Source organism: Lycium ferocissimum, chromosome 8, assembly GCF_029784015.1.
Source record: "Lycium ferocissimum isolate CSIRO_LF1 chromosome 8, AGI_CSIRO_Lferr_CH_V1, whole genome shotgun sequence".
NCBI lineage: Eukaryota > Viridiplantae > Streptophyta > Magnoliopsida > Solanales > Solanaceae > Lycium > Lycium ferocissimum.
In genome coordinates this window covers 18,750,816-18,759,556 of record NC_081349.1, presented here as the reverse complement: position 1 = coordinate 18,759,556, position 8,741 = coordinate 18,750,816, and positions in this window count along the sequence as shown.

Here is an 8,741-nt window from a genome sequence, read left to right as displayed (position 1 = left end):
CAATATTTCAAGTTTGATGTTAAAATGATTAATCAATTTAATAAACAATTACTTATTTAAAATAATATCTAACTATTATTTTAGAATTTGAGTAAAATACTTTCAAATGCTGAATGATAACATCCACAGCTTCAATTAATAAATCACTATAGCGCAATAATGATTGTCATAGTGCTTGTCGTGGAAAAATAATTTACTTGTCCAAACTTTAATTGTCTTGTACTTCTTTCCGCACTTTGTTCCAAGAAACTTCTACTTTATTGACATGAGAAAAGTTTCTTCCATATTAGTTGCAGACTTTAATTTGAGTGGCCACACTAGTACTTGAAAAGTTATATGGGGCTGCTCTCACATATATAGGAGTATTCTAATTCTTTTAAGACCAACTTATATTTATTATAATTAATCAATTTACACTAACAAATAGGAATAACCGACGAAATTCATTATTTATTTGTTGCTAATAGCCTGCACATAGCATAATTCTTGATATTACATGTCGTTAAATAAGATTAGCGAATAATTTTGACTGTTTAGCGACATAAGCTGTATGTCGATAACTTCTATCTTTTTTTTTTTTGTACTGTTATTTAATGTAATAATGTACTATTCCAATTTACCTTATATCTTTACAATTTAGCGGTATCAATAGTGTTTTTCCTCACAAGTCCCCACCTCCCCCCTCACCCGCTCCCTAGAGGTAGTAAAAGCCCCTCACCTGAGAATGAAGAACAATTCGATAAGTTATATCACCTTAAAGGGACCTATCTGAGCAAATGTATAGTAGTTGGATCATTCGACCTCACTTTGCACCATGGTTAAACCTAAAAACAAAAGTTTTCTTTAGAGAGGGGAAAATAAGTACAAAACACATTAATGGTTAAAAAGATATGAGAGGAGCCATTCGTGCGTGTGGTGTACATGAATTATTGACAAACAGAAGGGTCCCAATCTTACAATGATGATCAATGAAATGTATCAATCAACACTGGATGAGGACGAAATCCAAAGCCTTCAAGGGTGAGACACCATTTGTCCTACTTCTTTTATCTCCATGCGTAAATTAGTACAATTATCATAAAAATTTATAAAAAGGGATATGACTAGGGATGGACAGATCCAACTCGTCTACAACATATACAAACGTAGGTATTTATACAGATGGATTCAAATTTTGAAATTTATGGTTCTTACAATAATGTCAAGTTAATTTACTGTAATGGTAATTGAGTTTACCTATACTATATTAAAAGTGTGAAGGGCCTTAAAAATATTGATTGAACTTTTGTCTTCATTAAAAGCTCATGATGGCAAAATAGTCATTTACTAATTAAGTAGAAACCCTAATATTTAACACTTTAAAATCAATTAAAACTTACCTTATTAAAAATAATTCAAAAAAAAAACGTCTTATTAAATCATTCATTATTTTACATAGGTAGAAACCCTAATATTTAACACTTTGAAATCAATAGATACTATTAATTAGGACTACTATGAATGCTTTCCTTTCCACGTAGAACTCCATAAAAATAGTCTAACAATTAAAAACTGAAATTATACAAAATCAGAAAATAATTTACACGAGACATTAATTTCTAACTCTAACAAGTTGTCTAAACTTTAGATGATACAAATTATAAAACATTACAATAATAGCAAGAACATTAAGGACAAACTTTAATAAGTTGCCACGTAATTTCACTCCTAGAATTAAATTACAACCAATCATTAATTACAAATCTAAAAAATTCTTGCTTATGCAATATTTCCTTATTTAAACCTGTAAAACTTTTTTAGTAAAAGTAAAATAGTAATTCTTGAATTCTAAAGCCACAAAAATTCTAAATGCACAAGACTACTTTGAGTCGGCATGCCTCTATATAGGCACATTAACAATTTTCTGTTCATTCTTCTCAATTTCACTCCCACTGCCATCTTTCTTTGTCTTGAATGTCAGGCTTCTTATGTTGTGTGATACATAAACATTCATATATTTATTATACCAATCTGTTAGCTCTATGTTATATATATATATATATATATATATATACACATTTGCAGATTATTTTCAGTTAGATACTTTTTTTTCGTTCCTTATATGGTTCACAGAGTCTCATAAATATTTTTTTATTTGTAGTATTTTTATTAGTTTTTGGTGATTTATTCCTAGATTTTGTTGTTTCAGGGAACAACTTGGTCAACCCAAAAAGAACCTTTATCTTCACAGCGTGGTCATGATTAGATAATTGATAGCTTCTATAAGTATTAATTGTCCATGATTTTTTCCTTCAAAGTATTATTATTTGTTATTTTTTTCTTGCCAATATTTTGAGAAGGTCAAGAATGAGATATTCGATCCTATTATTTTCAAATCATCAACTATAATTTAGGGATTTTCAATTGCTAACGTGGAAGAGGATGTTGGTCACAAGGGTACCAATAGAGGCTCTGGAAGAGGGTACTGTTTCTCAATTGATTCTTCATATATTTTTATATAGACGAAAGAAGATTCGGGTATGTGATTGAGACTTCATGTTGATTAAGCTTGGAATTAAAGATATGCTTCTATTCTGAAATTTATTTTTCATTCATATTATTTCTATTTATGTTGTTAAGTTTTTTATTGTCTATTTTAATATCTAATATGTTCAAGTTAATACTTTTTTTTGTTGGAACCATACTTATAAAGAAAATAGAGAATCGTTTGCAAAAAGAAAATTGTATGTATCGATTACAATTTTCATAAATATCTATTATTTTTCATGTATATGGAATGACATGGTCTATTTGATAATTAGATATGGTTACAAAACTAGAGTTCAAAGTTCAAAACTTGTGGATAATATTTATTTATTGTGAGGGAGACATTTAGTTATTCTTCAAAAAACAGGGTTTATTTTATAATTAGACATGGTTACAAAACTAAAAAGAATGGGCTTCAAAGTTCAAAACTTGTAGAAAATATTTAGTTATTTTTCAACAAATTAAGACTTTTGAATCAACTAATTTTTAAAAAAATATTTTTGTCTTATTTGAACTATATAATATAATGTATTTGCAAAGGTAAATCATAACACAAGAAAATAGCATTATTTTGTAAAGTTGTCGTTTGTATCATTCATTTATAGGTGATTACATGAGTCTTTGTTTAAGGTATAGGACTCTTCCTTTGTTTTTCTGTCACATAACTTGTAGGTTGTAGGCTTTTAACAAATTTTCCTTGTGTACTTGAAAAATATCTCTTCTTTGCGTATTTGGAAAATTAAATAGACAAACACTTCTATAAAAGATTCAGTTAGTGAAGTTCATGATTCTAATATTTTTTTTTTTTGCAGCATATTTCCTAATAAATAGGACATTTAAATATTCAAATAATATTATGTATTCTTAAAGCCCTCCTTATTGAAAAAATAACACCAAAAATTAAAAAAAAAAGAAAAAATCAAAGTAGGAACCTTTCGTGCGCCTAACATTCCGTTGGGTAAAATTTTCATCACGATTAACTTGATTAATTTTACTTCATTTTTTTTGGGTTCTAACTTTTGTTAACAATTACCTATTATTTTTACTTTTATGTTCATTTTTTTTTTTTTTTGCAAAAAAGGATATACTTTAATATTCTAGGACAATTAGAGAAATTCTATAGCGGTAATATCCAGGTGGGTGGTTTATTTTTATCATGTTCTCAAATTCTACTAACAATATGAGCTTTTACTTTTTAACAAAAAATTATATCTCAAGTCATTTATTTTTCTTCCAATATTGACATGATTGCGTATTTATCTAAGTTTATTTTGTTTCTAAACGTGTGATTCTTGTTTATATGCATTCATCGACGTATTTAAGCTGGATGTGATAATTGATTTGTTTCTATGACTATTGATGATTTATTGAAACTGTGATTAATTTCTGAAGTATAATAGTGAGTAATGTAATTGATAATTCCACATCTATTGCTTGCGTAAATCTAACTTTTCACGCTTGAATTGAAAAATTAAACTTTATAGCCATATTTTTTTATTACATTTACTCTAACAAATGAAAACTCTCAATATTCTTTTATATATTAAGTTATTTCACTACTAACTGAACAAGAATTATCGATGGAAAGTTACCCAGTAAAATTCGTCACAAATTTTATATAGCGAGGTACTAGTAATGAATTACCAGAAATTTCTTTTGATGACGAGCAATTTAGCCATAGATTAACAACAAAGTTCGTAGCTAAGTTCATTTTTTATACTTTAGTAATTGTTGTCAAATGATGTGCGCGCTTTTGCCATGCACAAAGCATGTACAAACAACAATGTCTTATATTTTTTCTAAAGTTATCTTCTCCGTCGTAGAGTTCACGTAAAACTTTAAGATTAGATATTTATAAAATTTGGGATGAACTAATTAATAAGAAGAATTTAGACCAACAAAAAATAAATGTTCTATAATGTTGAGACCAAATAATTAAAATTTTAGATAAACAAATTAGCATAATATAATAATAATATATTTCAATTTATAACTTAGACATAAAATTAAAATTTTAACAATTCACATAATATAATTTAAAATTTTATTTCACACTAAACAAAATAGTCATTTAATTATTTCCTAATATTTAGAGCATTGAAATTATTTAAAATTTTAGTTATTAATAAATCTTTCCTTATTTAAAATGTATAGATAGAAAAATCTAATATTTATGTTTTTAAGATTAAGCAGGATTATGTATACGTAGTTTGATCTCACACTATTTTATCCGATTATATGTTATAAATAGGACGAAAAGATGTGAAAACTTCAAAAAATAATTAGCTTCATTTATATAAAAGTTGTACCTGTACACGGAAGTAGGTCATTGTCCAAGTCAACATTACATTCAATTAGATAGTGGCTTAAGTTTTATTGTCTAGCCATCTAGGAAAAGTGGGAAGTCCTGGTATAATATTTTGCCATTTAAACTTCAATAAAAGTGCTACATATGGCAAATACTAAAGGTGACGAATCAAAATGTCACAATAGAAAAATAGCATACGAAGAGGGGTATGATAACGTCAGGGTATCTAATTTTTTATTTATGATTGAACTAAACCATCAAAGAATTTCAACCAAAAACAGAGGTTAAATATAAATATAAAAATTCATATCTTGACTGCTTTAAGAAAAGTATAGGTAATATTATTAATAGGAATTATAACTCAAATTTACATGTTTAATGTCCATTGCTATTTCACATAATTTGTTTTTTTTTTTTTTTATGAACAGTAAAATGTTTTTTTTTTTTTTATCTTAATCTGGACTTTGTCCAGTCACGAATTTTGTTATACTGTTCATCTCTTTCTCTTAACCTTTGTTCTTAATAACAGTCTTCTTTAACCACACCCCGGTAACCACGGCCAACATCGTCCTTTATCATTTGGACATTAAAACGATCTCTTTAAAACCTAGGAATTTACAGGTTAATCCATCGAGGTTATTAAGAAGTTAAGAGAATAACCATATACTAAGAATAACAAATTCATGAGGATAAGGAAGTAATTACTTAAACATAATAATTACAAAATAATTTACATAATAGGGAGATTAGTACAGAAAACATAGTAAATAAACTTACATGGTTTGAAGAAGGAGGGAGGTTTCCCTTTCGGGGAACCCCAAAAAACTACTTCACACTAGGGGGTAGTTATTAAAAACTTAATACTATTTTACAATAGGAGTTTATATTACACAGGTTTTTGGCTGGGCAAGAGATTGGAGCATTTGATGAAAGAGAAGGGGAATATGGAAGTTTTCTAGATAGAGGTGGTTGGTGCTCTTATTGGTGATGTCTTTGCTTCTCCACAAATGCTGCTATTTATAGGCGTCTTGGCGGACTTTAACTCCGGATTTCAAAATGTTGAAGAATCTTTTGAGTTCAGCCGGGTGCTCTTTGGGCCCCATCGTCACGTGAACTTTTTCAAAAGAAACTTTATTTACTTGTTACGTCTGTTGATCCGTCCATTTCTTTCATACGCTTTATTAAAGTTACTTTTAATAAAGCTCTCTTTTCGCGATGTCTTAAAGTAGTTGCTTTTGTTCAACAAATCTTTCGATCTTTTGTCTTATCATGACTATTTCCTCCACTACTTAAATCGATTATTTTGCTTTTTCACACATACCCATACACATATATATATATATATATATATATATATATATATATATATATATATATATATATTATGTGTCTAAATTATGTAGTGCAATAGAATCAAAACTCATACCAGAATCGTCGTCGTTTGGGTCTTGTGAATCTTGAAATGCACTATTCTGGAAATTTACCATATCTCCTTCTTTTGAACTATGGACTGGTGACATCCTTGGACTTGGAGATAATTCTAGACTAGGGTTCTTGATTATATGCTTGTCTTGTTCTGCTTTTGTTTGGAAAAATCTTTCCAAAATATATATATATATATATATATATTATGTGTCTAAATTATGTAGTGCAATAGAATCAAAACTCATACCAGAATCGTCGTCGTTTGGGTCTTGTGAATCTTGAAATGCACTATTCTGGAAATTTACCATATCTCCTTCTTTTGAACTATGGACTGGTGACATCCTTGGACTTGGAGATAATTCTAGACTAGGGTTCTTGATTATATGCTTGTCTTGTTCTGCTTTTGTTTGGAAAAATCTTTCCAAAGTCTCTTTAACTATACTTTCTATATTATCATTTTTTTTCTTTTTTGCAAGTATGCTTTTCTTGGTAGAAGTAGCTCCTTGCGTCAGTGTCTTTGGTAGTCTTCGTCTTGTCTGGAGAGATGAACATCCCTCATCTTCACTTTTTGGCAAAGTGACACCCATCAACGGATTTGATGAGTCTTTCCGGCTACCGTTTGAGCCGGACTTTTGTATCTTTATCCGATACGGTAGATCTATTTGCATTCATTGGGGAATGCACACCGTCTCATCCATTTTTGTCCGAGATGGAGAACTGCAGGATTGTACTAATTCGAACTTAGCGCTTGTAGTCTTTGTTCTAACGCCTTGCTTGTTCAAGAGTTTCATTTTTTCTTGGATGAGTGTCTCTTTACGCTAGTTAAGTCTTCGACCGTCTCGGTCATAGTAGAGCGGTGATCGCAAAAAATCACCTTGGTTGTGTCTTTTTGTATATTATCTTGAGGGGTTCTATACGGATTTTGTCCGAGAGAAATTTGGAGAAATATAATAGTTTGGTCCCAATACTCCTCTAGCATAGTCTAATGCCTCAGTGAAATCATTAAAGCCTTTAAAAAGAGGTTTTCTTATATCTTTGATAGAATTTAAAACTTCTATCCAGGTTTGAAAAATACCATTAGTTTTTGTAACGACCTGTTTGGTCGTTTAGCACTTTTGAAATCATTTCCGCCAAAATACCCTTTCCGTAGCTTTAAATAGTATTCTTGACTTGCGAGAATTGGTGGCACGGTGATTTAATTGGCGGGTACTTTTTTGAAATATTTTTATTTAATATGTGTGAATAGTTTATTTATAGGAATATGAGTTTCACACATGTAAGGTCTAAGTTGGTAAACAAAGTATTTGACAAAATGATTATATTTATTACAATGGTTGAGTGAGTAAATAAATTGTAGGAATTATTGGGCTAAGTTATGGGGCTTAACCCACTTCTTATGACCCATATATATTAGAAGCCTAGGGTTAAAAACCAATTCATTTACTTTGGGCATGAAAAATAAAGAGAAAAATAGATAACAGTGAAAGAAAACCACCTACGGACTCTTCTTCGTGCACTAACAGTCGTAGAGGCACCAAGTACTTCTCGTTTCAAATTGGTTCTTGGTGTAGTATAATGATTTCCGTATATGTTTCATAATTTTCTAAGAATAAGGAAGTGATGAAGTATTTATTATATATAATAAATGTGGAGGTGTAATGAGATTAAATCTCAATAAGATCGTCTTTACGGGTGCAATTCTTATGGCATTAAAATTATTTGAAGTGGGCGACATAATGATGACTTATGATTGAGGAATACTGATGAACTAATAAAATAGTGATATTTTAATGCTTTAAAATCAAAAGCTAATTAGCCATAGAGAATTGATGAGATCATATTAAATGATGAATTATCTATAGCCAGAACGCGTGCCTTAGAACTAATTTTCACAACCTTTTCACCTCTGTCAAATACAACAACCGAAGACTTTGAAGAGTTGTCATTGCTAAAGTAATGAAAACTAAATGATTATTCTTAAATGGGTGCATGAATCAAGCCTTCTCCTTTTAATCTTAAGAAGAATTTGAAGACTGTGTCCGAATATGGCTTCCATCTTTGAATTTATTTTTATGTCTATCATGGTCCAATTTCAATCTTTATATATTGGGTCTATGAAATTCATTACAGTGTATTAGATAATAGGAACACCTTCAAATTCATGGTATGGTAATTGAAGATTTTGAGCCCTAGTTTTAAGAAATGAGGATTAATGATTTGAGAGTCCATTTATGAATCAAATTGACTAATTTTTTTGGATATATGACCCTTAGGTTATGAGTGATATGATTTTCCTATAAAATTCCAGTTTTGCCCTTATGAGCCCGTGATCACTTTTTAAGGTCATTTTGAGTTTCGAATATAAGTATAGCAATATAGGTGTCTTTAGATTCGTATTCTAACGTAAATCACATGTTTGATAGACTTTGATCGTTCAGTGGCTCTTCGCAAAGGGAAGGCATTGGTTTGATTGTTCGTGGCA